Genomic DNA, 19544 nt, shown 5'->3' with positions numbered 1-19544 from the left:
GGTGATCCCAAGCAAAGTCAAGTGTACCTACCTGAAGTAAATCCACACAGACGGTAAAAGGGGATTTATTTACGTTACTAGAAAGAAAAAGGTGACAAAAACCTACCACATCCAGTACCTAATTTTTAATTACAAAGCATCCTAAAATGGGAATTATTCAAAGTGCGACTACTGAAAATACCAGCCACCAAACATTTCATTCCACAAAAGCAGTAGGAAGGGTCACAAATTTACAGGTTTATCTTTAACTTTTAAAACATAAAACCAAACTAGGAAATTAAAAAACATGCATAACTTTTACCTTTGAGAAGGAACTGAATCAATGCATTTGACCAGAAGCCACCAAATATATTTGTCACATCTGGCTTAGCAAATCCTGTAAAGTTAGCCAAATTAGTTCTTAATTTTAATCCATATTCAACCTAAGGAAATCTCCTCAAATCCCTGAATATGGTTAGCTGCCATCAAACTTTTTGAATTTGCAAAATAAAATCTTATCAGTTGGCCTTACACTTAAAAATATGACTGGGCAGGGTGGGGGAAGGGAGGTGGTACAACATTATCGGAACTGAGTGAGAGGCTGTGGATCTCCCTCTGCAAAGAGTTCCATTAAGACACAACCAACCCTCTTCTACAATCTCCCTCCTTCCCTCCCACATGGAAAAATAAAAGTCCAGGGGCACCTGGGTGGCTCAGTCGGTTGAGCATCTGACTTTGGCTCAGGTCATGATCTCACGGTTTGTGGGTTCGAGCTCCATGTCGGGCTCTGTGCTGACAGCTAGCCCAGAGCCTGCAGCCTGCTTCAGATTCTGTATTTCCCTCTCTCTGTCCCTCCCCTGCTCACACTGTTTCTCTCAGAAATAAATAAAAAACATTAAAAGAAAAAGAAAAGTCCAGAGCCAAATATATTCACAATCTACATAGGTAAAGCACACAAACTCGAAAATATTACTGTACCATTATTTCTCCTTTAATACGTCTTCACTGAAACCACCATAAATCTTCTACTACCAGTCACTGTTTACACTCTCCCGAATAGAAAATAACTACCTTAGAAAAGTGTCCTGATAACAAAATCATATAACAAATGTGAAAGAATTTTGCTAATTTATATTTACTATCAAGTAAATCATAATGGACTTTTATTTATTTCGTAATTTCACTCATCCTATTTTTAGAATTATAATTAAGGTAATCCGATGCAATCATTACACAACTGAAAGTGAAGACAGATGTCATTCTATATACTGTTATCTTTTTCCAATTTCTGTTTATACATATCTACTATCTAACAGGTACTGCTTTAGATGTTTTAGGCACGCCTGCGTGGCTCAGTTGATTAAGCATCTGACTGCAGCTCAGGTCATGATCTCCTGGTTCGTGAGTTCGAGCCCTGCGTCGAAATGTAAAGGTATTTACATTTTACTTCTTTGCTATTCTACAATTCTACAGTGAACAACCTCGTGCATGATTGTTTTTGTGAAAGAGTTTCTCCAGGACAGCTAGGAGTAAAAGAGCTGAATTGAGTACGATAATGTGGTAGATTGTCTTCAAACATGGAGGAAGGGTGCCTGGGTGGCTCAGTCTGTTAAACATCCAACTCCAGGCTTCAGCTCAAGTCATAATCTCACAGTATAGTTCAAACCCCACAACGGGCTCCATGCTGGCAGTGCAGAGCCTGCTTGAGATTCTCTCTCCCACTCTCTCTGCCTCTCTCCCTCTCTCTCTGCCTCTCTCCAAAATAAACAAACTTTAAAACAAACAAACATGGAGGCAACAAGTCTTTCCATGCTCCCATGCAGCATGACTGCCCCTCCTCTTATCAAGAGGTGGATTCTATTTTCTCTCTCCTTCAATCTAGGATGGCCTTCTGACTTGCTTTGACCAACAAAACTCACAGAAGCCACACTTATGTGAGTTCAGGGCCCAGGTGTCAAGAGGCTAGAAATTTCCACTTCTGTTTCCTGGATGGCTGTCCTCAGATCACCACGGAAGAAAGCTAGTCTAGCCTACTAGAAACTAAGAGGTCATATGGCAGAGAAACAGCAACACTAGGGCTGACAGCCAGCATGAACTACCAAACATCTGAGTGAGGCCATCTTGAAATTTCCAGCACAGCCAATGCTCCAGCCACTTGAATGCAGTCCCATCAATGAGCCCAAGTGAAACAAGTAGAACCACCGAGACAACTCACAGAATCAGGAGAAAAAAAGAAATCACTGTTTTAAGCCACTGAAGTTTGAGGTGGTTTGTTACAGGACATAACTTGACAAAAACCATCATCATCTTTGCTGGGTACTGTCAAACTGTTCTCCAAAGTAGTTACCAACTGAAGTTCCTACACAATGGTATACATTGCTCATAACTATATACTTACAGAAAGTAAAAAACACGCATAGGAGAAAGATGCTTTAGCTATGTGGTTTTTTTTTTAATTTCTTTAAATAATATCTGGGGTAGCGCCCAGGTGGCTCAGGCGGTTAGGCAACCAACTCGGGCTTAGGTCATGATCTTGCAGTTTCATGAGTTAGAGCCCCACATTGGGCTCTGTGTTGACAGCTCAGAGGCTGAAGCCTGCTTTGGATTTTTTTTTTTTTTAATGTTTTATTTATTTCTAGGAGAGAGAGAGAGAGAGAGACAGCGTGAGCAGGGGAGGGTCAGAGAGAGAGGGAGTCACAGACTGAAACAGGATCCAGGCTCTGAGCTGGCAGTCAGCACAGAGCCCGACGCGGGGCTCGAACCCACGAACCACGAGATCATGACCTAAGCGAAAGTCGGACGCTTAACCGACTAAGCCACCCAGGTGCCCCAAGCCCGCTTTGGATTCTGTGTGTGTGTGTGTGTGTGTGTGTGTGTGTGTGTCTCTCTCTCTCTGCCCCTCCCCCATTCACACTGTCTTTCTCTAAAAAAATAAACATTAAAAATTTTTTTTAATAAAAATGAAAATGGGGAGGGGAATCTGGGTGGCTCACTTGGTTCAGTGACAGACTCTTGATTTCAGCTCAGGTCATGATCCCAGGGTCTTGGGACAGAGGCCCATGTTGGACTCCACTCATGGAGCCTCCTTGGGATTCTCTCTCTGCCCCTCCCCTGCTTGTGCTCTCAAAATAAATATTAAAAAAAAGAAAAGGGGCACCTGTGTGGCTCAGTCGGTTAGGTGACTGACTTCAGCTCAGGTCACGATCTCAGTTTGTGAGTTTGAGCCCCACATCGGGCTCTGTGCTAACAGCTCAGAGCCTGGAGTCTGCTTCAGATTCTGTCTCCCTCTCTCTCTGCCCCTCCCCTGCTCAGGCTGCCTCTCTCTCTCTTTCAAAAAATTAAATAAACATTTTAAGAAAAAAAAAGAAAAAGAAAAAATATCTGGGGAAAATATGGCAAAATGTTAATAACTGTTAAATCTGGGTAGTAAGTACATGGATATCCAGTAATCTGAAGTATTTGAGCTTTTCTGCATACTTAAAATATTTCAAAATTAAGTATTTTTAACTGTTACAAGAATGTAATTACTTTACAATAAAATAAAAGAGAACAATGCTTAGCAAATTATATATTTTAATGAACTTTCAAATGGAATACCCAGAGAATAGTCTTGTTACTGTCATTAAATCCCCCAAGCACAACTTTTCTGTTTTAATCCTAGTCAAGGTGGTTTCTAATCCATTTATACTGTGTTATGACCAAGTATAATATATTTTGAACAAGCCGTCCTGATGTTTTGGAATTTATGTCAAGAAATATTTTAGGGTCAACATATTCAGCAACTCTAACTGCATAATGTTGGAAAGGTAAGAGCTTGTACTGCACTTGCATTAACTCCAGAATCCATCTCAGTAAGTTGCTCTTTAAATTCCTGATAAAATGTTGTGGGTCTATCACCTGCTTTCCCGTCTTCCCCTAACCTGAGTCACCTCACCTAAGCTGCTCCAAACCTTGCTATCTTTTCACATGCCTTTGGTCACTTTGCCTTTGTCTTTTCTCTATTTCTGGTCTCCTCTATATTATTCTTGCACTCATCAAATCTAGCTTTTTTAGTCCAACAAAAGTCATTGGACTACCTTGAACTTTAAAATTCTCAGTTGATTAGAGAATCCAGTAACATCTTTAAACACTTTTAATAATCCAGATCTACATGATGGTGGTTTCTGGAAATCTGAGGTTTTATTATAATTATTTACACAATACTTACTCTGAGATAAGTATTATAATATACTTACACGATTCTGTTAAAGTATACCTGGTTGACAGTTTATTCCTCCTCTCCCCCCCCAACCAAAATAGCAGGTGATCAAATCAATTGTTAAGTTCTTTCTGATATTTTAAAATTATCCAAAGAGCAGCTTCTTCAAAAACTGTAATAATATGAGCTATTACAGTAGATGTCACTATCATACCATTTAGAGCTCTAGAAAATCGTTTTTATCCAATAGGTTTCCAACGTATTTCAAAAAATTAGAAAAAGAACCCCATTTTTTATCTAAAAATACCTGCCCTATCCTATTTCACTGAGCTTTTATCAGGACCAAATGAAATATGTCACAATGATTCTAGGCAAAAGTAGAGTCTAGAAATGTCTAGGAAAGAGGCACCTGTTGGCTCAGTCAATGAAGCATGTTAACTCTTGATCTCCACGTCCTAAGTTTGAGCCCCACACTTAGCCCAAAGTCCTAAGTTTGAGATTGGTTGGGGGAGGGGGAGGGGGAGGGGGAGAGGGAGAGGGAGAGGGAGAGGGAGAGGGAGAGAAATGTCTAGGAAACTTTTAGGAAGTACTCTAATACCATTTTTAACTGGCGCTCTCTCTAGGGCCTAATTGTTTGGATATGAAGGGAAAAGGTGTTCTCTATGTTTGGTATCATGTTATACACATCTCATATACTATCTCATTTAATTCTCATGATAGCCCTTTGAGCTAGGTAGTAATACTTGGGAGAGGATCTAATTTACCAAGGTCACACAAGTGGCAAATGGGGTTCAAATCTCACTGTGCTTGGCTGTAAAGGCTATGTACCCTCTACTGTGTCATGCTAGAAGAAAACATTCTGCACTCAGACCCACATGAACTCTATTTGAAGAGACCCACGTGTAACCTTAAACCCTTTTGTCCTGTTTCCTTCCAGGCTCCAAGTAACCAGTAGGCCCAAGGAATTCTGCTAGATAAATTGAGTTTCCCTTCCCTTTTCTTTTCATCTAGGATCATCACAATTTCTTTCCTTTCTTTTTTTTACATTTATTTATTTTTGAGAGACAGAGTGAGACAGAATGTGAGGGGGAAGGGGTAGAGAGAGGAGACACAGAATCAGAAGCAAGCTCTAAGCTCTGGGCAAACGTTCAGCACAGAGCCTGATGCTGGGCTCGAACCCATGAACTGTGAGATAATGACCTGAGCTGAATTGGACACTTAACCAGCTGAGCCACCCAGGCGCCCCAGATCATCACAATTTCTGAAAGTAAAACACCCAGCATCCCAATCCTAGCTCCTAGAAGGAACAATGATTATCTCCAAACAAAAAGCAAAAATAAATAAATAAGAGTTTCAAAAGATATGAAGATAGAATTTAAATTTAATTTAAAAACAGAAAAAAGTCCCATTGCTAAACTCCTGACTCTACCCCACTAGTCTCCTCATCCGTGGAATACTACAAATCTCTTCACACAGCTGTTGGACAGAATCAACCAAATGATGAATGTTAAAACCGCCCATGAGAACAAAATCTTTTGCAAAATCTCTTTGTTCTGTTTTTGAACAATGTCCACTGTTATCCTATAGACACAAGTCACATAAAAAAATTTCTCCTTGAGGTGTGCCTGGGTGGCTCAGTTGGTAAAGCATGTGACTCTTTTTTTTTTTTTTTAATGTTTTTACTTATTTCTGAGAGAGAGAGAGAGAGACAGCATGAGCAGGGGAGGGTCAGAGAGAGAGGGAGGTACAGAATCTGAAACGGGCTCCAAGCTCTGAGCTAGCTGTCAGCACAGAGCCCGACATGGGGCTCGAATTCATGAACCGTGAGATCATGACCCAAGCCAAAGTCCCACATTTAACCGACTGAGCCACCCAGATGCCCCGAGCATGTGACTCTTGATCTCGGGGTCACTGAGTTCAAGCCCCACACTGGATGCAGAGCTTACTTAATTAAAAAACAAAAATCTCTCCTTGAAATTTAAGAAACTTTAATCTCAGTTTCAAATAAAATTCATCTTTGCAGATGAATACGCATATATACTTAAATGAAATCATACTGCTAAACACATTTCTTCTTTTCTCTCAACTACATGGAAACAATCAAAATTGAGTGTCCACTAGTTATCTTCTGAACAAGAACTTAGACATTTCCACCTCCTCTGAATGCTTCAAAGGACTTCTGTTTTTATTCCTAATCATTTGCCTTTTTTCATCTTGCATATTGGAAGTCAGGCATAAATACACATGAATCCTATGTTAAACAAAAGAGAAAAGTAAAAGGCACCCCAATCAAATGTTGGAGTTCCTCAAGACTCAGACCTAGGTCTAACTCCTTCTGTTATATGTGGGTATCAACATGCATATACAATTTTTCTCGAGTTTGTTATCGATATCCAAGACCATTCCAGGCTAGCTGCTGAACTCTCGCTCCGATTTTTATCTCCAGCTCAGGCCCCCCTGCTGCACCCAGAGCCACACCCAACAAGCCTCCTCAACCAACTACAAGCCCTCTCCACTTGGAGGTCTCAAAAACCTCTAAAACCCAGTATTTTTAGTCAAATTCATGTCTTCCCCCAAACCTTGTCCTACTCCAGTGTTCCCTGGGTTAGTACAGGTGTACCCCTGCAACATTAGACACTAGAACTGTCAAATGTCCTCAAGATAACAGCCAACACTTACTGGGCACTTCCTAACTCCTAGCCAGTCAAAAACACTTCAATATACTAACTCTTTTAGTATGTTTAAAACAACCTTATCAGATGGGTAGCAGTTACAAAGAAATCAAGGCACAGAAAGTGCCTCATTTATTATGAGATATACAACAGAATGTGTATCATACATCATGACAGCATTTATTATATGCTAAGGATGAATGTATTATATGTTCTCAGCACCTTCTTTTTAGTATTTCCCTGAGGGACACTTTTTATTCAACTCTTTCTTCCAAATAAACTGTCCATTCAAGTTGGAAACCATAATTTTTGCTCACAACTCAGTACCTGGCACAGAGGCCAGTATGTAGAACCTCAAAAAGGATCTGTTGAATATTCTTAAATGTATATGTAACTGTGAGGATTAAATGGGATAATCTAATTAAAGTACCTGGTTTATGACTGGTTAGCTCCCTTCACTTCCCCTATATTTAAAAAAAAAATCAACTTTATGAAAATATAAAGTTTCATGAGTTTTGACAAATGTATACATCTGTGTAACCACCACCACAACCAAGCCTTAAACCACCTTGGCCATCCCAAAGCCTCCCTCACACCCAGTCCCATCAACCCCTACTGCACTGCCAGCCCTGGGCAGATGCTGATCTGCTGTCACCGGACAAGTTCTGCCCAATCCAGAAGTTCGCTGTAAATGGCAAATACATTATGGACTCTCTGGTGCTGGACTCCTTTTGCTCAGCAAGTCTTTGCTATCTGTCCATGTTGTGCACATCAATAGCAGTACATTCTGTTTTAATGCTTATTAATTCAGTGCATGAATGTGCTACGGTATCCTTACTATTCGCCTGTTGATGGACAGTTAGACGGTTTCTGATTTGGAGCCACTGAGAACAAAGGTGCTATTAATGTTCCACGACAAAGCTTTTGGTAAAAATATATTTTCATTACTCTTGGATAAACATCGAGAAGTGGAATTCAGAGTTGAATGATGAGCGTATGTTTCACTTCCTAAGAAGCCACCAAACTTTTCCCAAGTAGACAGGCCGTCAGAAAGGTGTGCAAGCTCCAAGTGTTTACGTGCTCACTCAGTGCTGTCAACTTTTCAATTCCGATATCTAATTTACCAATTTGTCTTCTTTCATCATATACACTTTCTGTGGCAGATGAATAAAATCTGCCTACTCCATGGTCGCAAGGATTTATCCAGCTTAGACTTCACTGAGTTTCCTGAATCCAGGTTTACTTTTCATCAAATCTGAAAAACTTTCATCCATTATTTTCCTCAATTTTTTTCTGATTCCCTTTCCTTTCTTTTGAGACAAAAACCATATGCTAAACCACCTAATACTGTCCCACAGGTCAAAAACTTCATTTTTTTTCCAGTTGTTTTTCTATCCTGCAGTCTGGGTACACTCTTGCTCTATCTTCTAGTTTGCTGAACTTTTCCTTAGAGTATCTGGTACTCATCTCACAAAGTTAATTTTTCTCTTTAGATGTATTTTCATCTTTCTAGGTTCCATTTTTAAAAACCTTTCATTTGTATCCTCATTATGTTCAGTTATCTGTTAGATCACTAATTCACAATGTTACATTGCCAATCACTGGATTTTGTCATCTTTTAAGAATGTTGTACTCTCTTCTGACAGGTACGTGAGAATTAGCATAATACACTGGAGGCTTATTTTTAAACTTTGTTAGAATGTATTTAAAGCTAATTAAGCTCTACTACTAAGGTCTGACTTTCTGGGGATTCTAGTGAATGCCCTAGGTATTCAAACACTCTCCAGCCTCATGTGCCCTGGAAATTGTTCCATTTAAAGCACTCAAGTCATTCTTTGCTGGCCCTCCTGCAGAGACCGCTATACTTTTCAAGGGTTTTTTTTGGTTTTTGGGTTTTTTGGGGGTCTGGCTTCCTCCTTTCTGCCAATATGATCTGCAATTTCCAGCCAGGTAAGCGTTCCCCAACTCCAGTCTCCTCAATTCAGCAAGACCAGCCTGCTTTGCTTGGTTTTCCCTTCCAAGATCATGGTCCAGAGAGTGACTCCAGGCAGAAAGCAACTCCCAGTAGAAAGCAGAGGAACTATAGATCTCACTTCATTTGTTTCCAGTCTCTCAGTTCAAATACTACCTGTTGTCCAATATCTCAAACAAGCTTTTTCATAGATTTTGTCCAGTTTCCTAGTTGTTTATGGTAAGAAAGCAAGTATGGTACCAGAAACTCCATCATGGCCAGAAACTGATGTCTCATCTAGTTTGCTGTATAGACTGTTCATCAGTGTTTGGTATTAGTTATCTAACTGCTCTGTTTGTTCCTATGTAGGGATCCAGCCAGAACCTTCTGGCCTCTCTGACCTCTGTTTTAACATTTAATAGAAAGCAGGAGTAACAACAATGAACTTGAGAAATATAACAAGTGTAAGCTGACTGTAGTAATACTGTGAGCACAACAATGAAAATGTATTGCTTTGGTGATATGTGGAAAAAGTGTTCATTTTTATTAAAAAAAAAAAAACAGATGGGGCTAGAATTAATGTCCCACACATTCATACATGTGTTATTACTTTGGAAATGTATGGCATGCTAACATGATTGATAAAACAAATTCATTTAAAAGCATCAAAAAGACATCCTCAATCTAAAATAACTATATAATATATGAGAGACCAAAAAGTTTTGTGCTTAAAAAAAAAAAGACAATTTCTAGAAGGCAATTTCAATATTTATCAAAAGCCATAAAAATGTACACATCCCAGCTACCCCAACTTAAAGAAAGTAAAGGATGTAGGTATGTATAAACATTAAATTACAGAGAAATTGTTAAAAATTCTCCCTTGGGAGTGAATTATGAATGTTTTCCTTTCTATATATTCCTGTTTCCTAAATTTTCAATAATGAAGTACTATATGTCAACACACACACACACTCTACACAATTTTTTTCTTAAAAAGACAGTATCCTCACACTCGAAAACATATAAGTTTAGAGACCACTAAATGGTAACAATGAACCCTGGAGATAATAAAAAAGGGTGGTGCTGGTTAGTAATAGGTCTGAAGCATGAGATGAAGACTGGTAAGCAATCTTTTTTTCTCACTGGAAATTAAAGCCAGAAAAAACCCAAATGTCAACTTTAGGAAGCACAATGTAATGGCCAGAGCACTGCACTGAAAATATGAACACCTGAAATCTAATCCCAGTTCTGCATATCACTGTCTGCATAAGTTTCTTCATTTGTAAAATGAGAGGACTGGATACGATATCCAGGATCCCTTTCTCCTCCTATATTCCATTAATCTATACAGGGTGAGATCCAAGAATTTTTTTTTATATTCTTGTTACCTCCCTCAGATAATTCAGGTGATCACTCCGGTTTCAGAACCACTATCCTAAAATAGGCATTTCCATGATTATGTAGTGAATTACATAACTGATTATACAGTGAATGTTATAAAAAAAAAAACAGTAAATATCCTTTAATAAGATGGCTAAATGTCATATCGTCAACAAACACACAGTATTGCTAGTTCTACACGGAAATGACTTTTGTTCTAAGGAGTTCAGAAACCTATACATCAACCCGCCTTTTCATGCTTTCCACGGCAGGTTAGAAGCTTAAAATGTGAAAAGCAATATGAGATCAAGTACAGAACAAAACAAAATCTAAGTAAACTCTTGCTTTGCTCAAGAAATGCAAAATTTTATTTAATTTATGAAGGACAGAATACAGAGGATTTTAAATGCCCTACATAAAAGTAGCCAGTGGCTTTGTGACCACAGTGTAGAGTCCGGATTTATTCCCAAAACTTCTCCTTGAAAAAATTTTCCATCTCTAAAAAACTTGCTGTAGGTGACAGAATGCTGAATAACCCACAAAAATGTATGCCCCTACTTTGCTTCTTTCCTGGAAATAAAACTCCCATCTGCCAGTCTTCACAGTCCTCGCCACTGGTGTCCTTGTCTGAGTTTTTCTACCTTATCTTTACAATCTTCTTCAACTCTATCAATCTTCACCTCAGGCCTGCCTACCTTTAGTTCTCCTTCTACTTGGCTTTACTCAGACCGTCCATTTTGCACAAAACAAGTTCTCCTTTCCTGTATAAATCAACTCAAACTTCCCTTAACAAAAAGATTTCCCCAACTACATCCAACCATGCACTAGAACCATTATTATAATCCAAACCAGTATGTCCCCCTCAGTATGTTCCCCCTCAACCCATTTAGAACCATGCAATTAACTGCATTTAAAGCAGACATCTATTTTGTGTTCTGTCACATGTCTCTTGCTTGACTGTAATTGTTTTCAATTTAGGATGATGTCATTTATCTCACCAAATGTTGTGGGTGCTTAAATTTCCAGAACTGTGGTAGGATCTAAGAAGCAAAACAAATAAAATGAACTCCCTATCTTGAAGGAGTTTACCATTTTGTGCATGCAGGTCTAGATGAGTAGGTAGGTCTGTGTGTGCAGCTAGGGGTGCGTGGAAAACTTAGTCCAGATGATAAGATAAAAAAGAAAAATCAAGGCAGCATACACTGGAGACAGAAGAGAAACACTGGTCAAATTTTTAAAATACTTCTATTTTTGTCTGACTGCACTAAGTATGCTGTGTTAAAAGAAAACAAACAAACAAGAAAAACCCACAAACAGTGGAGCACCTGGGTGGCTCAGTCAGTTGACTGTCTGACTTCGGCTCAGGTCATGATATACGGTTCATGGGTTTGAGCCCCACATCCGGTTCTCTGCTGTTACTACAGAGTCAGCTTTGGATCCTCTGTCTCCTCTCTCTGCCCCTTCCCTGCTTTTATCTCCCTCTCTCAAAAATAAAGAAACGTTAAAAAAAATTACAGTAACAATTATTTTCCAAAATGGAAGAAAGGAGAAAAGAAAGGAAAACCTGGATGCAAAGCTCTGAGACTATTTCCTCTATCAACCCATTGCTGGGAATTTGAAGGCTGACAATTATTTTCCTACCACAACTGACTTGAATATAAAACAAAAGCAGTAAAACAATAACTATCACAACATAAAAGGTGGGGATAATAAGCTCAAACAGAGAGCTGCTAGCATTTTGTGTTGAAGGTATGAGCCTGACCCAACTCAGGGGCAACGAGAGAAAACACATCACCCCAGTAAGTGCTCCAATACTGTACTGATTTTAATACTTTCAGAAAACAATAATCTTTGAAATGCAACTATCTTTCACAGTAAATAATATTTTGCAATGAGACTGAAGATGGTCTACATGCAAAACAACCTTCTTTTCAGTCCTTGAAAATACCAAGTTCACTAAAGTGGCCTATTTCAACAAGCACAAGAAACACCTCAGATGTCAGAGAAATATCACATAGCCTTCCAGTTGTGATTTTAAAAAATAATAAATTATTTAATTAATAAAATTTTTAAAACAATTTTAATGGAGGGTGCCTGGGTGGTCCAGTCAGCTAAGCATCTGAATTCAGCTCAGTCATGATCTTGCAGTTTGCGGGATTGAGCCCTACACAGGGCTCTGTGCTGACAGCTCAGAGACTGAAGCCTGCTTTGGATTCTGTGTCTCCCTCTCTCTCTGTCCCTCCCCTGCTTGCTCAATCTCTCTCTCTCTCAAAAATAAACAAACATAAAAATTTTTTTAAAAAGAATAGTTTCCTCTTTGAACATTAAAATTCTACCCTTCAAAACAGAAGCATCTTGAGATTGTGGGAAGGGCTTGGCTTACTGGTAATAAAACTTATTTAAAAGTTCCCAGTAACTAAAAGGGGAATTTTACCTTTTGAGGAGTAGTTTCATGACTAAAACACAATGAAACTTAAAAATTGTCAGAATATATACCTTCTTTAAATAAGCCTTAATTTTTGTTTTGGTTTCAACTAAAATATTTAAAATTGCTCTATAATCCCATTACAGACTACCTGAATTTCATGCCATAAATAAATTCAAAGATGGAAGACAATTTCATCTTAAATAGATATGGTCTATAAATGACCATCTTTTTATTTCAATTGGCTAGAAATAAATTTATAAAAGCCAAGCCTGGGGCACCTGGGTGTCTCAGATGGTTGAGCACTCTACTCATGATTTTTTTGGCTCAGCTCATGATCCCAGGGTTAGGGATCAACAACCATGGGTCATGGGTTGCCCCACCTATGTCATGCCGAGCATGGAGCCTCTTTGAGACTCTCTCTTCCCCTCTCCATCAGGCCCTCTCTCCCCCACATGCTCTCTAAAAAATAAATTAATAATTGAGGGCACCTGGGTGGCCCAGTTGGTTAAGGGTCAACTTAGGCTCAGGTCATGATCTTGTGGTTCACGAATTAGAGCCCTGCATCAGGCTCCACCATGACAGTGCAGAGCCTGCTTGGAATTCTCTTTCTCCCTCTCTCTCAAAATAAATAAATGTTAAATAAATATGTAAATTTTAAAAGAGGCAAGCCTTACTTTTGCACAAATATCTGTCATAAAAACTGAAGGTTTGGGGAGGAGGGTGGTATTAGGATGTGTTAGGGAAAATTTCCCGTAATTTCCAGTAAAGCTGGATGAATTGGTAGACATGGCAAGGAGGGCACTGTACACCTATTACTGAAAGTAATCATCAGGACCTTCTGAGCTCCTAGAGACTTCCTCTCTGCCATATACAACTCAGCAATGACCCAAGGAACAAACAATTCTTTCCATGCCAGGGGAAACCCTGAATCTACACTCATGGCTTCCAAAACGTTATTCCCCTTTTCTTTGGGTTTTTATTTTTAATTTTTATTTTAAGTAGGCTCCACACCCAATGTGGGGCTCAAACCCACACCCTGAGATCAACAGTCGCATGCTCCATGGACTGAGCCCGCCAAGCAGCCCTGGGCTGGTATTTTATAACAGTGAATGGACCACAATACCGCAATCGACCAGAAGATGCTTCTATCTCTAACAAAACACATCCTAGCCTGAAATTCATCAAGTTACAGACTTACAACATGTTAGTTTTTCCCCGTTCTTCACTCTAGAAGCTTGAGATTCTGTTTATTGGTAGTGACAACCACTTACTGAATATGCACTATGTGATAAACACTTCAATATGCTAAATAGTTTTGTGCTTAACTCAAAGAAGATATTAATACCCCCACTGGCAGATGACAGAACAGTTAATGAAATTATCTGCCCAAGATCACACAGCTAGGAACTATACACATTTTACATGCTAGCTTATTAAAATAGTGCTCTTACCTTCTAGATCCCCAATATCTAACAAAATGCCTATCACTTAACAAGTAGGCAAATATTTGTCCAACAAGTAAATGGTAACACCCCAGGTAAGTGTTTTGCACCAAATGGCACGTCTCTCCTCCAGGAGTCTGGAAATATATGGGAGCATATAATTAGGTTGTCCCAACATGGGGGCCAAACAATAGACAGTCCTGTCCAAAATGCCAGTAGCACTCATATAGAAACACTAAAGTATAGGCTGCTCATAAAGAGAAGCCTTCATGGTAAAGTTAATCCACCTGTTAACCAGTTTAATTTACAAATAACCTTCTATTCACTGATAGCTTGCTTAAAATACCTTTAAAAATACATCAGGGTTTTTTTTTGGCGGGGGGGGTGGGGGGTGGGTGCCTGGATGGCTTATTTGGCTAAGCATCTGACTTCAGCTCAGGTCATGATCTTGCTGTTTGTGGATTCGAGCCCTATGTGGGGCTCTGTGGTGACAGCTCAAAGCCTGGAGACTGCTTTGGATTCTGTGTCTCCCTCTCTCTCTGCCCCTCCCCAACTAGTGCTCTGTCTCTCTCCCTCAAAAATAAACATTAAAAAATTTTAAAACAAACAAACATCAGTTTCTGGGTGCCTGGCTGGTTCAGTTGGTGTTGACTCTTGATCGTGGGGTCATAAGTTCGATCCCCACACTAGATGTAGAGATTACTTAAAAATAAAATCTTAAAAATCAGTACATAAATAAAACACCAGTTTCTTTCTTTACATAAAACGCCATTTTTGCACTTACCCGGCATTTTGTTTTCAAATATACACACTCATTTTAAATAAAGAGTTAATGCTCTTTTATCCTCTGATGTGACCCAAGCACCTCTCCCGCACTGCCTACCTGGCTCCTTTCTAAACTCGATAAATGTACAGCAGATCTGCACAGTGATATAACATTAGAAGTAGATTTCCCACTGGAAGAGAATTTTTCTTAAGAATAGAGCTTGAAATTTCTAGTTCCAAAGGTCAGTAATATCAATAAGAACTTATAGAATGCTCTGGATCATTGCCTGAGTTATCTTTCCGAGGGCACTATCCTGCTGATTTCTACTAGGTCTTTAAGACATCTATGAAGTGGGAATCTAATGTGAATTCATCTATAAATAAAATGGCATTAAATGCCACATCCAAGGGTGAAAATAATTTACTCCTACAGACAGATCAGAATACGTACAAGAACAAAATTTACACTAGGAGGTACTTAGTCAAAACTTTGGTTACCCCTCAACAGACTCAAGTTCAACAGGAAGACTGCTTCAGAACTGGTGGACTATAAGGAGATCCTTCCACAAAGGCTTATTCTGGCAATACAGTTTTGCTCTTTGGCCAATGGAATTATTTCACAAGTTGTGGAAATAATCACAGTTTCCAACTTCTGAAGCCCAAAAGTTTCTTTGTAGGTTGTAAAAGCCAATGTAAATGAAGCTCCTAAGACTAACATGCCAAAAACTAAAAACCAGGATGTCCAGTTTTAACCGCAGAATTACACTGCCCGGCTCTCAGCATTTACTTTAGTCAGAGGCTGGGTACTGTTTCTTTAGATTTTATCTAGTCCCTGCAAGATATACCAAGAGAAAAAGATCCAGGAGTTCTGAGACACCACCCTTAGGCTCCGCTCTGTCTTCAGCACGACCTGAGACTTGCTTGTTGCCAAAGAACCGTGATTGACAACCTGAGCACTTTGAGCTCTACTTTGTTGCTCATTATCTGCTCCAGCTGAACTGTATATTGACTAGGTTTACCCAAGCTTACAGAAAAGCAGTTTTTAAAGCGCTGACCCCTGCTGCCAAATCCCTTGAAGGTGTCCTACCAGAAAAAGTTCACCAAAAGTGCTGAATCAAAGATTACGATGTACTTTAGGAAACTCACCCTTCTCTCTAGATACTACTGTGGTTAATATTATGTAGGTGATCAGCAGGAACGAGACCAGCAGTGGGCACACTCTAGAAGTTATGCCACACTGAGACCAAACTGTTTCTAGCTCCAAGGGTCTTGACAGGCTCCTATCTATACAATGAATAGCATTTTCATCTACTCACTCTCAAAGGCCCGTGACAACAACATAAACATGAAAGGTAACTGAGTCCGCCTGGTTACTAACTATTGTTCAGTAAAAGGTTATTCTGGAGAAGGTAACATTAACAGAGGTATGGGAGACCAAAGACAGATTTCTGCAAAGGAATCTCTAGTCAGCTCCCAAACGATTCAGCCTCCCCTGTGTGCTTCAGGGCTGCTTGGGAGTAGTTAGAACTGCCCTCAGTGAAGAGTCAATCTACGATCTAATCATTCTTTCCCTTGCTCGACTCACTAGCTCCTCTAAAAGTGAATACAGTTAAACCTCCTCAATTCCTTAGTGGAGAGGGAAGGTATCCTGACTTCAAATCCTTCAGTGGCTCCCCTGAAGCCACTGAATTTCCTACAGGAGGAAACTATTAATTGCTTTGCTATCTCTTGGCAGGAGTTACAACAGTGTCCTCCCAAGGTGGCTTCCCCTCATTCACTTTTGCACCCTCTACATTCTCAACAAAATTTCATTTATTTTTATTTTTTTTATTGTGAATCTCCTTGGAAGAAAGGAATTCACTTTTTTAATACTTTTATTTATTTCTAGGAGAGAGAGAGAGAGACAGCGTGAGCAGGGGAGGGTCAGAGAGAGAGGGAGATACAGACTCTGAAATAGGCTCCAGGCTCTGAGCTGGCAGTCAGCACAGAGGCCGACGCGGGGCTTGAACCCACGAACCGCGAGATTCGGACCTAAGCGAAAGTCGGACGCTAAACCGCCTAAGCCACCCAGGCGCCCCACAAAATTTCATTTTAAAAAACCACATCTAGGGGCACCTGGATAGCTCACTGTCTTACTTCGGCTTGGATCACTAGCTCAGAGTTCATGAGTTCCAACCCCATGTCCGGCTCTCTGCTGTCAGCACAAAGCCTGCTTCCGATCCTCTGTCCCCACCTCCCCACCCTTCCCCCACTTACGTGCTCACACACACACTCTCTCTCTCAAAATAAATTTAAAAAAAAATGTCTAAGTCACTCTACTGCCTATAATTTTCACTGGTTTCCCTTTACTTTTAGTATAAAAGGACCTGATCTCAGCCTCCCCCTGCGTGCCTCTCACATAGCTCCCTCCAGATCTGGCCATGCTGGCCCTCCTACAACTTCTCAAAAGCTTTATTCCTCTTCACATGTCGGGGCACGGACATGCGCTGTTCTTTCCACCTGGAACATTTTCGGTCACACCTTCTCTTGCTTTTTAGCCTCTTTTCAGGTAACAGTTTGAAAGTCACATGCTCCAAAAAGCCTCCTTTGTACTTTCTATAAAGGCATCTCCTTTACAAACTCTTTCACACCACTCTTATTCCTCCCAAGCACATTTCACACTTACATGATTATTTATTAAAACCCATCTCCTCCCCTTGACTGTAAGCTCTATGAGATCCTGTTTTCTAAACCTTAATAGCAGCACAGTACTTAGAATATACATAGCTCAGTTGAAGGAGTATCAGTTGAATGAGTAAATATCATTCAATAGTCTTCATTATTGGACCCCAACTTTATTTCTCACTTCTCTGCAATTTAAATCCCCCACAAACTTGGCCTTTTGACTCCCCTAGAAGCACTCTTTCTTCTCATCTTCGGCCTTCAAATCCTGTGGTTTTCCGTGCCTAGAAAGTTCTCATTTCTCTCCACCAGTTCAAATCCCACTGGCTTGCGAAGGCCCAACCCCAGTTATCTTTCCTCCAGGATATTTCCTGATAGTGCCGGTTCATACCTCCGTCCCTACCCCACAATTCCAAAGCACTTAGCATTCGTTCTGATAATTACCGGTAACTTCGTAATACTTCAATGTTTCATGTGTGTGACTTCTCTCCCCAACACTGGTGGGAACTCCTAAGGCTCGACTGTTTACATCCCACTCCAGGATTGAGAGCAGAGCTAAGTACTGAGCTCTCATTGAAATAGCTGTTGTTTCCCTAACACTGGTGATTCAAATTGCCTTACGTGACTCTCTCAAGCTCCTCTGCAGGGGTTTCTTGCCTACCCTTCCCCCATCCTAATAAAAATGAGTTCTCTGGATTCTCGTTCTTTCCCCTGCCTACAAAGATCCTGCGTCCTGTGCAGGAGACCCCTGCCTGGAGCTAGGGGCTCCTAGACCCTTTAAACTGCCATCCCCCTATTCACAAGCGCGTACACCCAGTTAAGGCTCTCGAGCTCGCTGTGACCTCACACACCACCACCCCAGATCCTCATCTGGGCCACTCTGTCACATTTCGTCCCTCTCAACCAAGAGGCGTGGATTCGCTCCCCACCCCCAATGCAAGGAGAAACGTCCCCGACCCTCAGTGTTTCTTTCGCCTTCCTGTCTCTGCTCCTCCGCACCCCCTAGGGCCATTTCTTTTTCCCTCCTTCCTCTTCCTTTGAAACAGGACCTACGCCCAAGGTTTCAACGAACTGGGGCCAAGAAACCAGACACAGCCACCCAGCCAGCTCCAACGCCACAGCTTCGGCCCCCGCGCCCGCCCCCATTCCTCCCAGACGGCGACCGCAGCGCAAGGTTCGGCCTGGCCAGGACTCCCCACCCGGGGTAACCACCGCTCACTGACCCAGGAAGGTGTCAAACGACGAAGTGGCTGCACTAACAGGTACGGAGGCGGACAGCCTGGCGGACGTTAACGGCTCAGCGCTCCATCCCTCCCGGACCTAAGCTCCGGCCCCACGGCTTTCTCGACCCCAGCGTCTACGGAGCAAGTCACGTGCCAGCCCGAGCAGTCAGCTGACCGCGGCGCGCGCCGCCTCGCCTACGCGCGCGCCACTGCGCAGCCGCAGCTGCCGTCGCAGCCGCGACCTCCGAGGAGGGGCGGGGCTGGGATGCTCTCCGGGGAGCCTGGAAGACCCTGGAGGGCTGGCGGCCGCGGTTCCGGGGTGGGTGGAGTTTGCCGCCTCTCCCAGAGTCCTGGCGCCGCCTGGTCCGCCCCCAGCGAACGTCACCACCGCCGTCCCTCTCATTATCCAACTTCTTCAGGTGTCTGCGGGTCAGCGTTGGTTGCCAGCCCCCATACGGGCTCGGCGTTTTCTTCAGACTGCCCCGTTTTCTTAGTAATATCCTTAATAGTTCACGTCAACTGATTCACGCTCTCCTGTCAGTCCCCTTCCATTTAATTCCACAAACGTTCGTGGAGCATTGACTGTGCACTAGGCATCCTGCTAATCTTTTAAGGATTTATCTACTGGAGCGAATTACTCCTTACCATGAGAGAACACGTTATCTAGTTCAGGAGTATGTGTGGCGTGGGATAAACATCACAATAGTTGAAACCACATTAGGTAATGGGAAACCATCGTCCTGAAAGGTTTTGGGAAAAAGTAAGGATGGGAGAAAGCATATCCTTTGGGAGGAGAAAAGGTAGCAAGGCGCTATTCCGAACCCTGCTTATTTCATTGGCTGGGG

General features: G+C 41.3%; 1 protein-coding gene across 1 annotated transcript in view; it reads right to left on the bottom strand.

Annotated features, from left to right (window-relative positions):
* Positions 1–18857, bottom strand: part of ATP6V1C1 (ATPase H+ transporting V1 subunit C1) — a 41894-nt gene extending 23037 nt beyond the window's left edge. The window contains exon 1 of the mRNA XM_039233847.1: positions 18700–18857. The gene's annotated coding sequence lies outside the window, so the exon portion shown is untranslated. The remainder of the gene's footprint in view (positions 1–18699) is intronic.
* Positions 18858–19544: the final 687 nt, after the last annotated feature.

The sequence above is a fragment of the Hyaena hyaena genome, unplaced genomic scaffold (assembly GCF_003009895.1).
Source record: "Hyaena hyaena isolate Hyena2069 unplaced genomic scaffold, ASM300989v1 scaffold_79, whole genome shotgun sequence".
NCBI lineage: Eukaryota > Metazoa > Chordata > Mammalia > Carnivora > Hyaenidae > Hyaena > Hyaena hyaena.
Note: the sequence above shows the minus strand (reverse complement) of the source record. Positions and strands in the feature narration are given on the sequence as shown.